A 16984-nucleotide genomic window follows, 5' to 3' on the forward strand; every position below is an offset into this window, starting at 1 on the left:
TCACCCAATTATCGTCAATTACGGTTTCCCTGGTGAGTGTTACTTTAACGCAATTACGAACGTAACATTTAAATAAAAATCACAAAATATTAACGAAAATGAACGTTACAGGAGTTATTGACAAAATCGATACGGTAAAGAAGACCATTGTCGTTTGTAACGGTAACGGCGGCCCGGTGAGAGGACCTGACGCTGACAAAACCAACGACGACCAAGACGACGACGACTCAGACAGCGCTTGGGACTCGGACGAACAAACTGATTCCGATAATGGTGCCGAACAAGGCTCAGGAGCAGGACAAGGCTCAGGAGCAGGACAAGGCTCAGGTGCCGGACAAGGCTCAGGAGCAGGACAAGGCTCAGGTGCCGGACAAGACTCTGGTGCTGGACAAGGCTCAGGTGCCGGACAAGGCTCAGGTGCCGGACAAGGCTCTGGTGCTGGACAAGGCTCAGGTGCCGGACAAGGCTCAGGTGCCGGACAAGGCTCAGGTGCCGGACAAGGCTCAGGAGCAGGACAAGGCTCAGGTGCCGGACAAGGCTCTGGTGCTGGACAAGGCTCAGGTGCCGGACAAGGCTCTGGTGCAGGACAAGGCTCAGGTGCCGGACAAGGCTCAGGTGCCGGACAAGGCTCAGGTGCCGGACAAGGCTCAGGAGCAGGACAAGGCTCAGGTGCCGGACAAGGCTCAGGTGCCGGACAAGGCTCAGGAGCAGGACAAGGCTCAGGTGCCGGACAAGGCTCAGGAGCAGGACAAGGCTCAGGTGCCGGACAAGGCTCTGGTGCTGGACAAGGCTCAGGTGCCGGACAAGGCTCAGGTGCCGGACAAGGCTCTGGTGCTGGACAAGGCTCAGGTGCCGGACAAGGCTCAGGTGCCGGACAAGGCTCAGGTGCCGGACAAGGCTCAGGAGCAGGACAAGGCTCAGGTGCCGGACAAGGATCAGGAGCAGGACAAGGCGCTGGAAAAGGACAAGGCTCAGGTGCCGGACAAGGCTCAGGAGCAGGACAAGGCTCTGGTGCCGGACAAGGCTCAGGCGCCGGACAAGGCTCAGGCGCCGGACAAGGCTCAGGAGCAGGACAAGGCTCAGGTGCCGGACAAGGCTCAGGAGCAGGACAAGGCTCAGGTGCCGGACAAGGCTCAGGTGCCGGACAAGGCTCAGGAGCAGGACAAGGCTCAGGAGCCGGACAAGGCTCAGGCGCCGGACAAGGCTCAGGAGCAGGACAAGGCTCAGGTACCGGACAAGGCTCAGGTGCCGGACAAGGATCAGGAGCAGGACAAGGATCAGGAGCAGGACAAGGCTCTGGTGCTGGACAAGGCTCTGGAAAAGGACAAGGCTCTGGAAAAGGTAAAGGCTCAGGTGCCGGACAAGGGTCAGGCGCTGGACAAGGCTCAGGTGCCGGACAAGGCTCAGGCGCTGGACAAGGCTCAGGGGCCGGACAAGGCTCAGGTGCCGGACAAGGCTCAGGAGCAGGACAAGGCTCAGGAGCAGGACAAGGCTCAGGTGCCGGACAAGGATCAGGAGCAGGACAAGGCGCTGGAAAAGGACAAGGCTCAGGTGCCGGACAAGGCTCAGGAGCAGGACAAGGCTCTGGTGCCGGACAAGGCTCAGGCGCCGGACAAGGCTCAGGCGCCGGACAAGGCTCAGGAGCAGGACAAGGCTCAGGTGCCGGACAAGGCTCAGGTGCCGGACAAGGCTCAGGTGCCGGACAAGGATCAGGAGCAGGACAAGGCTCAGGTGCCGGACAAGGCTCAGGTGCCGGACAAGGCTCAGGAGCAGGACAAGGCTCTGGTGCTGGACAAGGCTCTGGAAAAGGACAAGGCTCTGGAAAAGGTAAAGGCTCAGGTGCCGGACAAGGCTCAGGTGCCGGACAAGGCTCAGGTGCCGGACAAGGCTCAGGAGCAGGACAAGGCTCAGGTGCCGGACAAGGCTCAGGAGCAGGACAAGGCTCAGGTGCCGGACAAGGCTCAGGTGCCGGACAAGGCTCAGGAGCAGGACAAGGCTCAGGAGCAGGACAAGGCTCAGGTGCCGGACAAGGCTCAGGAGCAGGACAAGGCTCTGGTGCCGGACAAGGCTCAGGTGCCGGACAAGGCTCAGGAGCAGGACAAGGCTCAGGTGCCGGACAAGGCTCAGGAGCAGGACAAGGCTCAGGTGCCGGACAAGGCTCAGGAGTAGGACAAGGCTCAGGTGCCGGACAAGGCTCAGGTGCCGGACAAGGATCAGGAGCAGGACAAGGCTCAGGTGCCGGACAAGGCTCAGGAGTAGGACAAGGCTCAGGTGCCGGACAAGGCTCAGGTGCCGGACAAGGCTCAGGTGCCGGACAAGGCTCAGGAGCAGGACAAGGCTCTGGAAAAGGACAAGGCTCTGGAAAAGGTAAAGGCTCAGGTGCCGGACAAGGGTCAGGCGCTGGACAAGGCTCAGGTGCCGGACAAGGCTCAGGCGCTGGACAAGGCTCAGGTGCCGGACAAGGCTCAGGAGCAGGACAAGGCTCTGGAAAAGGACAAGGCTCTGGAAAAGGACAAGGCTCTGGAAAAGGTAAAGGCTCAGGTGCCGGACAAGGATCAGGAGCAGGACAAGGCTCAGGTGCCGGACAAGGCTCAGGTGCCGGACAAGGCTCAGGTGCCGGACAAGGCTCAGGAGCAGGACAAGGCTCAGGTGCCGGACAAGGCTCAGGAGCAGGACAAGGCTCAGGTGCCGGACAAGGCTCAGGTGCCGGACAAGGCTCTGGTGCCGGACAAGGCTCAGGTGCCGGACAAGGCTCAGGAGCAGGACAAGGCTCAGGTGCCGGACAAGGCTCAGGAGCAGGACAAGGCTCAGGTGCCGGACAAGGCTCAGGTGCCGGACAAGGCTCAGGAGCAGGACAAGGCTCAGGTGCCGGACAAGGCTCTGGTGCCGGACAAGGCTCTGGTGCCGGACAAGGCTCAGGTGCCGGACAAGGCTCAGGAGCAGGACAAGGCTCAGGTGCCGGACAAGGCTCAGGAGCAGGACAAGGCTCAGGTGCCGGACAAGGCTCAGGAGTAGGACAAGGCTCAGGTGCCGGACAAGGCTCAGGTGCCGGACAAGGCTCAGGAGTAGGACAAGGCTCAGGTGCCGGACAAGGCTCAGGTGCCGGACAAGGCTCAGGTGCCGGACAAGGCTCAGGAGCAGGACAAGGCTCTGGAAAAGGACAAGGCTCTGGAAAAGGACAAGGCTCTGGAAAAGGTAAAGGCTCAGGTGCCGGACAAGGGTCAGGCGCTGGACAAGGCTCAGGTGCCGGACAAGGCTCAGGTGCCGGACAAGGCTCAGGAGCAGGACAAGGCTCTGGAAAAGGACAAGGCTCTGGAAAAGGACAAGGCTCTGGAAAAGGTAAAGGCTCAGGTGCCGGACAAGGATCAGGAGCAGGACAAGGCTCAGGTGCCGGACAAGGCTCAGGTGCCGGACAAGGCTCAGGTGCCGGACAAGGCTCAGGAGCAGAACAAGGCTCAGGTGCCGGACAAGGCTCAGGAGCAGGACAAGGCTCAGGTGCCGGACAAGGCTCAGGTGCCGGACAAGGCTCTGGTGCCGGACAAGGCTCAGGTGCCGGACAAGGCTCAGGAGCAGGACAAGGCTCAGGTGCCGGACAAGGCTCAGGAGCAGGACAAGGCTCAGGTGCCGGACAAGGCTCAGGAGTAGGACAAGGCTCAGGTGCCGGACAAGGCTCAGGTGCCGGACAAGGATCAGGAGCAGGACAAGGCTCAGGTGCCGGACAAGGCTCAGGTGCCGGACAAGGCTCAGGAGCAGGACAAGGCTCTGGTGCTGGACAAGGCTCTGGTGCTGGACAAGGCTCTGGAAAAGGACAAGGCTCTGGAAAAGGACAAGGCTCAGGTGCCGGACAAGGCTCAGGTGCCGGACAAGGCTCAGGTGCCGGACAAGGCTCAGGAGCAGGACAAGGCTCAGGTGCCGGACAAGGCTCTGGTGCCGGACAAGGCTCTGGTGCCGGACAAGGCTCAGGTGCCGGACAAGGCTCAGGTGCCGGACAAGGATCAGGAGCAGGACAAGGCTCAGGTGCCGGACAAGGCTCAGGTGCCGGACAAGGCTCAGGAGCAGGACAAGGCTCTGGTGCTGGACAAGGCTCTGGTGCTGGACAAGGCTCTGGAAAAGGACAAGGCTCAGGTGCCGGACAAGGCTCAGGAGCAGGACAAGGCTCTGGTGCTGGACAAGGCTCTGGTGCTGGACAAGGCTCTGGAAAAGGACAAGGCTCAGGTGCCGGACAAGGCTCAGGAGCAGGACAAGGCTCTGGAAAAGGACAAGGCTCAGGTGCCGGACAAGGCTCAGGTGCCGGACAAGGCTCAGGTGCCGGACAAGGCTCAGGTGCCGGACAAGGCTCAGGTGCCGGACAAGGCTCAGGTGCCGGACAAGGATCAGGAGCAGGACAAGGCTCAGGTGCCGGACAAGGCTCAGGTGCCGGACAAGGCTCAGGAGCAGGACAAGGCTCTGGTGCCGGACAAGGCTCAGGTGCCGGACAAGGCTCAGGTTCCGGACAAGGCTCAGGAGTAGGACAAGGCTCAGGTGCCGGACAAGGCTCAGGTGCAGGACAAGGCTCAGGTGCCGGACAAGGCTCAGGAGCAGGACAAGGCTCAGGTGCCGGACAAGGCTCAGGTGCCGGACAAGGCTCTGGTGCCGGACAAGGCTCAGGTGCCGGACAAGGCTCAGGAGCAGGACAAGGCTCAGGTGCCGGACAAGGCTCAGGAGCAGGACAAGGCTCAGGTGCCGGACAAGGCTCAGGTGCAGGACAAGGCTCTGGTGCTGGACAAGGCTCTGGAAAAGGACAAGGCTCAGGTGCCGGACAAGGCTCAGGAGCAGGACAAGGCTCTGGAAAAGGACAAGGCTCAGGTGCCGGACAAGGCTCAGGTGCCGGACAAGGCTCAGGTGCCGGACAAGGCTCAGGTGCCGGACAAGGCTCAGGCGCTGGACAAGGCTCAGGTGCCGGACAAGGCTCAGGTGCCGGACAAGGATCAGGAGCAGGACAAGGCTCAGGTGCCGGACAAGGCTCAGGTGCCGGACAAGGATCAGGAGCAGGACAAGGCTCAGGTGCCGGACAAGGCTCAGGTGCCGGACAAGGCTCAGGAGCAGGACAAGGCTCTGGTGCCGGACAAGGCTCAGGTGCCGGACAAGGCTCAGGTGCCGGACAAGGCTCAGGAGTAGGACAAGGCTCAGGTGCAGGACAAGGCTCAGGTGCCGGACAAGGCTCAGGAGCAGGACAAGGCTCAGGTGCCGGACAAGGCTCAGGTGCCGGACAAGGCTCTGGTGCCGGACAAGGCTCAGGTGCCGGACAAGGCTCAGGTGCCGGACAAGGCTCAGGAGCAGGACAAGGCTCAGGTGCCGGACAAGGCTCAGGAGCAGGACAAGGCTCAGGTGCCGGACAAGGCTCAGGTGCAGGACAAGGCTCAGGTGCCGGACAAGGCTCTGGTGCCGGACAAGGCTCAGGTGCCGGACAAGGCTCAGGAGCAGGACAAGGCTCAGGTGCCGGACAAGGCTCAGGAGCAGGACAAGGCTCAGGTGCCGGACAAGGCTCAGGAGTAGGACAAGGCTCAGGTGCCGGACAAGGCTCAGGTGCCGGACAAGGATCAGGAGCAGGACAAGGCTCAGTTGCCGGACAAGGCTCAGGTGCCGGACAAGGCTCAGGAGCAGGACAAGGCTCAGGTGCCGGACAAGGCTCAGGTGCCGGACAAGGCTCAGGAGCAGGACAAGGCTCTGGTGCTGGACAAGGCTCTGGAAAAGGACAAGGCTCTGGAAAAGGTAAAGGCTCAGGTGCCGGACAAGGGTCAGGCGCTGGACAAGGCTCAGGTGCCGGACAAGGGACAGGCGCTGGACAAGGCTCAGGGGCCGGACAAGGCTCAGGTGCCGGACAAGGCTCAGGTGCCGGACAAGGCTCAGGTGCCGGACAAGGCTCAGGTGCCGGACAAGGCTCAGGTGCCGGACAAGGATCAGGAGCAGGACAAGGCTCAGGTGCCGGACAAGGCTCTGGAAAAGGACAAGGCTCAGGTGCCGGACAAGGCTCAGGTGCCGGACAAGGCTCAGGAGCAGGACAAGGCTCTGGAAAAGGACAAGGCTCAGGTGCCGGACAAGGCTCTGGAAAAGGACAAGGCTCAGGTGCCGGACAAGGCTCAGGAGCAGGACAAGGCTCTGGTGCTGGACAAGGCTCTGGTGCTGGACAAGGCTCTGGAAAAGGACAAGGCTCAGGTGCCGGACAAGGCTCAGGAGCAGGACAAGGCTCTGGAAAAGGACAAGGCTCAGGTGCCGGACAAGGCTCAGGTGCCGGACAAGGCTCAGGTGCCGGACAAGGCTCAGGTGCCGGACAAGGCTCAGGTGCCGGACAAGGCTCAGGCGCTGGACAAGGCTCAGGTGCCGGACAAGGCTCAGGTGCCGGACAAGGCTCAGGTGCCGGACAAGGATCAGGAGCAGGACAAGGCTCAGGTGCCGGACAAGGCTCAGGTGCCGGACAAGGATCAGGAGCAGGACAAGGCTCAGGTGCCGGACAAGGCTCAGGTGCCGGACAAGGCTCAGGAGCAGGACAAGGCTCTGGTGCCGGACAAGGCTCAGGTGCCGGACAAGGCTCAGGTGCCGGACAAGGCTCAGGAGTAGGACAAGGCTCAGGTGCCGGACAAGGCTCAGGTGCAGGACAAGGCTCAGGTGCCGGACAAGGCTCAGGAGCAGGACAAGGCTCAGGTGCCGGACAAGGCTCAGGTGCCGGACAAGGCTCTGGTGCCGGACAAGGCTCAGGTGCCGGACAAGGCTCAGGAGCAGGACAAGGCTCAGGTGCCGGACAAGGCTCAGGAGCAGGACAAGGCTCAGGTGCCGGACAAGGCTCAGGAGTAGGACAAGGCTCAGGTGCCGGACAAGGCTCAGGTGCCGGACAAGGCTCAGGAGCAGGACAAGGCTCTGGTGCTGGACAAGGCTCTGGAAAAGGACAAGGCTCTGGAAAAGGTAAAGGCTCAGGTGCCGGACAAGGGTCAGGCGCTGGACAAGGCTCAGGTGCCGGACAAGGCTCAGGCGCTGGACAAGGCTCAGGTGCCGGACAAGGCTCAGGTGCCGGACAAGGCTCAGGAGCAGGACAAGGCTCAGGTGCCGGACAAGGCTCAGGTGCCGGACAAGGCTCAGGAGCAGGACAAGGCTCTGGTGCTGGACAAGGCTCTGGAAAAGGACAAGGCTCTGGAAAAGGTAAAGGCTCAGGTGCCGGACAAGGCTCAGGTGCCGGACAAGGCTCAGGAGCAGGACAAGGCTCTGGAAAAGGACAAGGCTCAGGTGCCGGACAAGGCTCTGGAAAAGGACAAGGCTCAGGTGCCGGACAAGGCTCTGGTGCTGGACAAGGCTCTGGTGCTGGACAAGGCTCTGGAAAAGGACAAGGCTCTGGAAAAGGTAAAGGCTCAGGTGCCGGACAAGGGTCAGGCGCTGGACAAGGCTCAGGTGCCGGACAAGGCTCAGGCGCTGGACAAGGCTCAGGTGCCGGACAAGGCTCAGGTGCTGGACAAGGCTCAGGTGCCGGACAAGGCTCAGGAGCAGGACAAGGCTCAGGTGCCGGACAAGGCTCAGGTGCCGGACAAGGCTCAGGAGCAGGACAAGGCTCTGGTGCCGGACAAGGCTCTGGTGCTGGACAAGGCTCTGGAAAAGGACAAGGCTCAGGTGCCGGACAAGGCTCAGGAGCAGGACAAGGCTCTGGAAAAGGACAAGGCTCAGGTGCCGGACAAGGCTCAGGTGCCGGACAAGGCTCAGGTGCCGGACAAGGCTCAGGTGCCGGACAAGGCTCAGGTGCCGGACAAGGCTCAGGTGCCGGACAAGGATCAGGAGCAGGACAAGGCTCAGGTGCCGGACAAGGCTCTGGAAAAGGACAAGGCTCAGGTGCCGGACAAGGCTCTGGAAAAGGACAAGGCTCAGGTGCCGGACAAGGCTCAGGAGCAGGACAAGGCTCAGGTGCCGGACAAGGCTCAGGCGCTGGACAAGGCTCTGGAAAAGGACAAGGCTCAGGAGTAGGACAAGGCTCAGGTGCCGGACAAGGCTCAGGCGCTGGACAAGGCTCAGGTGCCGGACAAGGCTCAGGTGCCGGACAAGGCTCAGGTGCCGGACAAGGCTCAGGTGCCGGACAAGGCTCAGGCGCTGGACAAGGCTCAGGTGCCGGACAAGGCTCAGGTGCCGGACAAGGCTCTGGTGCTGGACAAGGCTCAGGAGCAGGACAAGGCTCAGGTGCCGGACAAGGCTCAGGTGCCGGACAAGGCTCAGGAGCAGGACAAGGCTCAGGTGCCGGACAAGGCTCAGGTGCCGGACAAGGCTCAGGTGCCGGACAAGGCTCAGGTGCCGGACAAGGCTCAGGAGCAGGACAAGGCTCTGGTGCCGGACAAGGCTCAGGCGCCGGACAAGGCTCAGGCGCCGGACAAGGCTCTCAATGTCTAAGCTACGAACAAGGATACAAAGCGGGATATGAGCAAGGATTCAACGTAGGTCAAAGCTATAACTACAACCACGGATATAGAACAGCCTACAACTATGACTTCGAAGGACCCAATGGTCAATACTACAATTACAAGAAGTAGAAGTCTAAATAGTGTTGTGTAAATCAGAAGCTATGTTGTATTATGTATGTATATAACGTTTTTGTGTCAATATTAATAAATAATCAAGCATCGTAATTTTCTTGTTCTCATTTCTTAATCCAAACAATTTTCAGTCGTTAAATTTCGTACGATTTGCTAATACAGTGTTCTGCTATATTCTAAGCCAATAATTTTTTATCAATTTTATAGTATGTTACAGTAGTTCGTATAACTTTTACACGTTTTTACATCAGGATCTCCGTAAACGTCAAGTTTAAAAGTAGTGCGAAAAAGACATCTACTATCTTAGTGTATCACATCTTAGGAGTGAGATGATCGAATCCAGGCTGTTTCAAAATACAAAAATATGTTATATCGTTTTCGAAAAGTATACACTAAATATGACTTAAGTCTGAAACACTGGTACATATTTAATTATCAACTAGCTGTACCCGAGGCATTGTACACTTTTAAATTTAACAAAAAAAAATTATTGTAGCCTAAGTTACTCCCTAGTATATATCTGTTATCTGCCAGTGAAAGTCCCGTCAAAATCGGTAATGCCGTTCCAGAGATTAGCCGGAGCAAACAGACAGACAGACAAAATTTGTAAAAAACGTTTTATTGGTAAATTTACTACTTCAATTTATTAATGTACAGATAAGCAACTTTAATACTTTTACAGTGAATAAATATTTCATATTTATTTATTCTTTATTGCACCCAATCTTAAAACTAAAAAAATAACATTTTTGTTACATAAAAGTTGCAAGAGGTCCAACAGAGGCGGCCTTATCGCTAAGCAGCTATCTCTTCCAGGCAATCATTGGGTTGGGGTTGATATAAATGGGAAGGGTACAGTAACTTTTTACTTATATGTAGTATAAATACATAATAAAATAGTACGCAATACACAAATAACAAACTTCGATTTTGACAAGTATATATGTTGATTAATGATGATTTTATGATAGGATTTGATAGTATTCCTGACTAAATATAGTACAGAATGTTTTTCACCCAAACTTAATCTAGAAATTACATTTTTAGTACGCAAAAGTTGCATGAGGTGCAACAGCCTTATCGGTAAGCGATCTCTTCCAGACAACCTTTGGGCCGAGCATCATAATATTTACGTATATGGGGAGTGTAATAACTTTACTTATTTATTTCCGATCAACCGATTTTGATGCGGTTTTTTTTAATAGATAGTGTGATTCTAGGGGAAGGTTTGTATAAATAATACATGAACAATATAGTAAAGAAACACTGATAATTTTAGAAGTTTGCAATGTGATGTCGTAAATAAACAAAAACTGTAGTATACTGTAGTATATTTAGTATCATTATTGCACCCGTGCGAAGTCGGGGTGGGTAGCTAATTGATTATAATATTCGACTATGATAATTACATAAACATAACCACATTACGGAAGGTGACTTAAATATCCAAATAACCTATAAATAAAAGTTTCGACCGAGTATCGCTAAAGTGCTCCTCAGAATTGTTCCGTTCCCTTCCGTTCCGTTACTTTGTCATGAATCCTATGCTCAGAACCTTACCAAACTTTCACTAAACTACCCTTGAAGTATATATTTTATAATAAAAAAAGAATCATCAAAATTGGTTAACGTGATTTTGAGTTATTCACCTATTTGTTGCGCATACACATAATGCAAATTTAAGACTTATGTCGTTTTCATACGGATACCATCATCGGGAAAAAATAAAATTAAAATGGGACCCCACGGGAAGCACTACATTTCAAACAAAAAAAAAATATCAAAATCGGTCCACCCAGTGAAAATTTATGAGGTAACAAACATAAAAAAAAAATACAGACGAATTGATAACCTCCTCCTTTTTGAAGTCTGTTGAAAACAAATAAAAAGTACCAATAGAATTTCAATAGCTACGTGAAGATTGTGAATGTAATATTTTTTGTGAAAAATTTACGAATAATTTACGATTACGCTACTGCTGATAGCGATGCCTACATTTCAATACTTGTTTATACAATTTAAAGTTACTTTTAAAGTTATACGAGATAATATCTTTAAATCCAAGGGACATGAAAATATTCCTGCAATATTTTTAGTTAGTCATGATAAAATATACTTACCAGTCGATAGTTTATAAAATATCATTAAAACTGGACATTTTCCTGAAGTTTGGACAGAGACACCCAAAGTTACTATATATTAACGTGGTAAGTAAGAGTTAATTAATTACTAACGATCGCCAAGTCGCTTCATATTTCAAATATTTTTGATTTAAAATAGATGCCATAAATACAGATATCTCAAAGGCCTTTGACAAGGTCAAAAATCAAAATCCGAATGTACTATATTCAAGTAGGCTTTTACAAGCTCTTTTGTAACGTCATTAAACAACTATTCTAAGTGAAGCTACAATGGATTCGGAATGTTGTTAAGCTTAACTGAAGTACGAAATGAAGTCCTTAACTCGACTTATGATATCATTATACCAACGGAAACTTGGCTCAATGATAGTATATACGATGCTGAGATCTTCGATGACAGATATTATATATATAGACGTGATCCCGAAACGTCCTCCATTTCTAACAATAAGAAAATTGGTGGTGGAGTTTTGATAGCGGTAATAAAGGATGGCTTTAGTTCACGCAGACAACTTGGATGGGAGAGTCAATGCGAAGACTTATGGGTCACAATAGAACTCGATTCTTCTTCTTCTTTCTCGATTCGAGGACATAACAAAACATTTACATATCTGCGCAGTATACTCGACGACCTCCATGGTCGAGTGTTGTGTACACCGGTTTTCATGGGTACGCCACTCTGAGGTCCCGGGGTCGATTCCCGGCCGAGTCGATGTAGATAACCATTAGTTTTCTATGTTGTCTTGGGTCTGGGTGTTTGTGGTACCGTCGTTACTTCTGATTTCCATAACACAAGTGCTTCAGCTACTTACATTGGGATCAGAGTAATGTATGTGATGTTGTCTCATATTTATTATTTATTATTATTATTATACTTTCCCCCACCAGTTACTCTCAACACATTAGACGTTTTTATTAATAATGCAACTAAAACAATAAATAATAACAACTTGGATGTTCTAAATAATTCAATTTTATTACTTGGTGGCTTTAACATGAGTTCTATCACATGGGAAGTCCAACCTAATGTTCAGTACACATCCCCAAGGAACCACACAAATTGTTTCCTTAAAATTAGCCTAATAGATTTCTTTGCCTTACACGGCCTAAACCAATATAATAATATTAAAAACAAAAGTGGAAAATTTTTAGACTTAATTCTATCTAACATAACCACGAACATTAGTGATAGTCAATTTCCAATACGTAATGTAAACTTATTAAAAAATGTTACTATGATTACATTTTACATATTGAAGAAGTTATTGGGCAACAACCGAAATATTTTTGTACACATCTGAAAAATATGCGACGTAAGGGTTCGAATTACCCCAATAAAATGACTTTAAATAATCGTGAGACAATCAATAGGCAAGAAATATGCGACTTATTTGCTAATAATTTTTCATCGGTATTTAATAATAATAATAATTCAAACAATAACTTTGATTTACCGTCAGTGAACATATCCAAAACTTATATAGGCAACATTCAATTATCCAAAGGAGACATTGAGAAACGACTAAAAAGACTTGACATATCGAAAGCTGCTGGTCCAGACAATATTCCGTCTTTATTTATACGTAAGTGCGCAGCCTCATTGTCTGTTCCGTTAAACATAATATTTAATAATTCCCTGAATTCAGGTATTTTCCCCGAAAAGTGGAAAGAGGCGCGTATAGTGCCAATTTACAAAAGTGAAATTCAGAATTGGTCAGAATATTGTAAATTATAGACCTATCTCCATTTTATGTACTATGTCAAAGGTCTTTGAGAGTTTAGTGTATGAACTAAGCTTTAAGGTACTAGGAAGACGTATCAACGGGCAATAGCATGGCTTCTTGTCAGGTAGATCTACTGCCACAAACCTCTTTTTATATGTCACTGAATTAATTGGCAATGTCGATAATCGACTGCAAGTCGATGCTATATACACAGACTTCTCTAAGGCCTTTGACAAAGTAAACCACACATTACTTGTTAACAAACTAAGGGAATTTGGACTAAATGAGACAATTTTAAAATGGTGCTCCTCCTACCTACAAAGTAGATCCTCTATAGATGGATATTCTTCTCAGCCATACATTGCCAAGTCTGGTGTTCCGCAGGGCTCAGTCTTAGGACCAGCTTTTTTCAACATCTTTATAAAATATATTGTTTCGATATTTTAGCACTCAAAAGTCTACCTATTCGCAGATGATCTTAAAATTATTAAAACAATAACAAACAATTTTGACATCGCACTTTTACAGGAAGATCTGAACAGGTTGTGTATCAATACCCATAACCAGATGACACTGAATCCCAAGAAATGCTTTTCAATCAGATTTACAAGAAAACAAAATTACGTTCAGAGCCAATATTACATCGAGACAGAAAAACTGACGGTAGTTCGAGCGATGCGTGATTTGGGCGTCGTACTGGACAGCGAGTTAAGATTTACCAGCCACATTGATAATATTATTACCACAGCAACAAAGACATTAGGTTTTGTATTGAAGAATTCCAAAGAGTTCAGACAGCCCTCTACTACCATCAAACTTGATAGTAGTCTAGTGAGAAGTAAACTGGAATATTGCAGCCTAATTTGGAATCCTCACTACAAAATTCATAGTGATAGAATCGAAATGATACAAAAACAACTATTGCGTCATCTTGCGTATCGTTCGAACTGCAATCCAAACGATAATTCTTATGAAGGAAGGCTTGGACGATTCAACATTACTTCATTACAGTCGCGCAGAATAATATCAGATCTATTATTCCTACACAAAATATTGAACAACAATATTGATTGTTCAGCTATATTGCAATTATTTAATTTCAATGTTCCCTAAAGATTACCCAGAAAACCGAGCGCCTTATTTCGTGTACCGCTACACAAATCTAACTTAGGAAAATATTCCCCACCAGCTAGACTAGCACGCACATATAATGATCGCTCCTCGAAGATCTCTAACCTAGATATTACTTGTAATAATTTGCCTATTTTTAAATCAAATTTGTTAAGTTTCTTAAAAAACAATATAAATCATTGAAACTAAAATTATTAATTATTTTTATTAACTCAAAATTTAAAAAATGTTTACTTTTTGTTTTATTTATTTTGCATTTAATATGTTCATTAAAATGCAAATCAATTGATATTGTTATAAAACTGTTAAAAAATTCAATTTCTTTTTAATTATATAATCGATCCAAAGAAAACAATCTTGTGGTAATAACTAATGTTTAATATATTTAGTGCATTCTGTGATTACCTATAAAAGAAATACAATTATCAAGTGTGTTCAATTGTTAACTATATAAAATTTGTAATACTATTGTCAGTTCAGTTGGTGATCCTATAAAATAAATAAATAAATGTAGATTTTACCGAGAAGAACCGGAAACAAACACAGTAGTTACTCTTTCTCAATATTTAAAAATACAGTCATGTTAGTTAAATACATTATATATGTATCTAATATCCTGTCTGGAAGTCAACAAGTATTAATTCCACCCTTTTTCATCGTCTGCATAATCTTGTAACGAATGATATGCCTTCTTTACCAATGTTGCTATGAATATACATAATGCCGTTGTAAATATATTGTGACGCAACAGTGAGTATTTCTACTTTGTTAAAAATAAGAATTATTTTAATCGTATGGCTATCATATCGCCTGCTAGAGTAGTGCAAAACTTATTTAATGGCAACCAATCTAAGCCATTTAATATTTCCTTAGGAGTGCCACAAGGCTCTCAGTTAGGACCATTGTATTTCACTATATTTATTAAGGTGTTGTTCCAATATCAGGATGATCTAAAATTAACTATAATAAATAAAACATTTTCTGATATTAATTTTTTACGACAGAAGCTGTGCAAGTTAATTGAATAATAATATAATAACAAAAATATTTGAAATATTAACAACGGGTACAATAAAATTTACTTTAAAAAAAATATATATGTAAAAAAATAGAATTGAAATGATTCGCGATATAGGCATCACGTTAGACAGTACATTTAATTTCAACCTGATATAGACAGGCAGGGCAACAGACAGGCAACCTGATATTGACCACTATACTGCCGAGGAATGATGAGCTGAGATAGCCCAGAGGTTACAGCACGTGCATCTTAATCTATGATTGCGGGTTCAAGGGGAGAAGAGGAGACCTTAGCCCTGCAGTGAGAAATTTACAGGCAGTTATTTTTGTTGTTGCTATATATATATCTATATCAATCAAACTATCAATATATCAAGGTAACAAAAAAACAAACAGAAATCCATTTCAAATTTTTAATGTCAGATAATTCATTATTTATTTTAAAACGTTACATCAAATATCAAACAAGATTTTATTTAAACACAAATTTATTGAATACGGAAAAGCAGAAATGTTGTAAAGTAAGTGGTACAAAAAAAATAGCGATCACATAACGTTACTGATTAAGGTAAGCCAGTGTTTTATTACACTGAATCACTGACCATTTAGAGCAAATAAGTGCTAATGTTTTTTCGTAGTAACAAATACATTCCATGATACGAGCTAATGCGAGCGACTATCACGTAATCACTTTTCGTCTTGACTAATGAGGTGTAAGTATTACGCTGACGAGAAGCTCGGTTCCTGGAATGGACTATATATTAAATGACGAGTAGGTGGTAAATAGTTCAGTAGTCGTTTAAAGAGTATGAGCCATCTAAACCAGAGCCTCCTCCGACACCAAAGCCTTCTCCAGCACCTGAACCTTCTCCGACACCTGAGCCTTGTCCTACTCCTGAGCCTTGTCCGGCACCTGCACCTTGTCCGGCACCTGCACCTTGTCCTGCTCCTGAGCCTTGTCCAGCGCCTGAGCCTTCTCCGGCACCTGAGCCTTGTCCGGCACCTGAGCCTTGTCCTGCTCCTGAGCCTTTTCCGGCACCTGAGCCTTGTCCGGCACCTGAGCCTTGTCCGGCACCTGCACCTTGTCCGGCACCTTCACCTTGTCCTGCTCCTGAGCCTTGTCCAGCGCCTGAGCCTTCTCCGGCACCTGAGCCTTGTCCGGCACCTGAGCCTTGTCCTACTCCTGAGCCTTGTCCGGCACCTGCACCTTGTCCGGCACCTGCACCTTGTCCTGCTCCTGAGCCTTGTCCAGCGCCTGAGCCTTCTCCGGCACCTGAGCCTTGTCCGGCACCTGAGCCTTGTCCTGCTCCTGAGCCTTTTCCGGCACCTGAGCCTTGTCCGGCACCTGAGCCTTGTCCGGCACCTGCACCTTGTCCGGCACCTTCACCTTGTCCTGCCCCTGAGCCTTTTCCGGCACCTGAGCCTTTTCCGGCACCTGAGCCTTTTCCGGCACCTGAGCCTTGTCCGGCACCTGCACCTTGTCCTGCTCCTGAGCCTTGTCCGGCACCTGAGCCTTGTCCGGCACCTGAGCCTTGTCCTGCACCTGCACCTTGTCCTACTCCTGAGCCTTTTCCGGCACCTGAGCCTTTTCCGGCACCTGAGCCTTGTCCAGCACCTGCACCTTGTCCTGCTCCTGAGCCTTGTCCTGCACCTGAGCCTTGTCCGGCACCTGCACCTTGTCCTGCACCTTCACCTTGTCCTGCCCCTGAGCCTTTTCCGGCACCTGAGCCTTGTCCGGCACCTGAGCCTTTTCCGGCACCTGAGCCTTGGCCGGCACCTGAGCCTTTTCCGGCACCTGCACCTTGTCCGGCACCTGAGCCTTTTCCGGCACCTGCACCTTGTCCAGCACCTGCACCTTGTCCTGCTCCTGAGCCTTGTCCTGCACCTGAGCCTTGTCCGGCACCTGCACCTTGTCCTGCACCTTCACCTTGTCCTGCCCCTGAGCCTTTTCCGGCACCTGAGCCTTGTCCGGCACCTGAGCCTTTTCCGGCACCTGAGCCTTGGCCGGCACCTGAGCCTTTTCCGGCACCTGAGCCTTGGCCGGCAGCTGAGCCTTTTCCGGCACCTGCACCTTGTCCGGCACCTGAGCCTTGTCCGGCACCTAAGCCTTTTCCGGCACCTGCACCTTGTCCGGCACCTGAGCCTTTTCCGGCACCTGCACCTTGTCCGGCACCTGAGCCTTTTCCGGCACCTGAGCCTTGGCCGGCACCTGAGCCTTGTCCGGCACCTGACCCTTGTCCGGCACCTGACCCTTGTCCGGCACCTGCACCTTGTCCTGCTCCTGAGCCTTGTCCAGCGCCTGAGCCTTCTCCGGCACCTGAGCCTTGTCCGGCACCTGAGCCTTGTCCTGCTCCTGAGCCTTGTCCAGCGCCTGAGCCTTTTCCGGCACCTGAGCCTTTTCCGGCACCTGAGCCTTCTCCGGCAC

General features: G+C 50.1%; 1 long non-coding RNA gene across 1 annotated transcript; it reads right to left on the reverse strand.

The window, feature by feature from the left end:
- Positions 1–15760: 15760 nt before the first annotated feature.
- Positions 15761–16739, reverse strand: LOC124542231. Its single transcript, XR_006967313.1, has 3 exons — positions 16721–16739; positions 16409–16468; positions 15761–15784 (listed from the first exon to the last, which is right to left on the reverse strand). It is a non-coding gene; the product is annotated as an uncharacterized LOC124542231 (long non-coding RNA).
- Positions 16740–16984: the final 245 nt, after the last annotated feature.

This window comes from Vanessa cardui, chromosome 30 (genome assembly GCF_905220365.1).
Source record: "Vanessa cardui chromosome 30, ilVanCard2.1, whole genome shotgun sequence".
NCBI classification, from domain to species: Eukaryota; Metazoa; Arthropoda; class Insecta; order Lepidoptera; family Nymphalidae; genus Vanessa; species Vanessa cardui.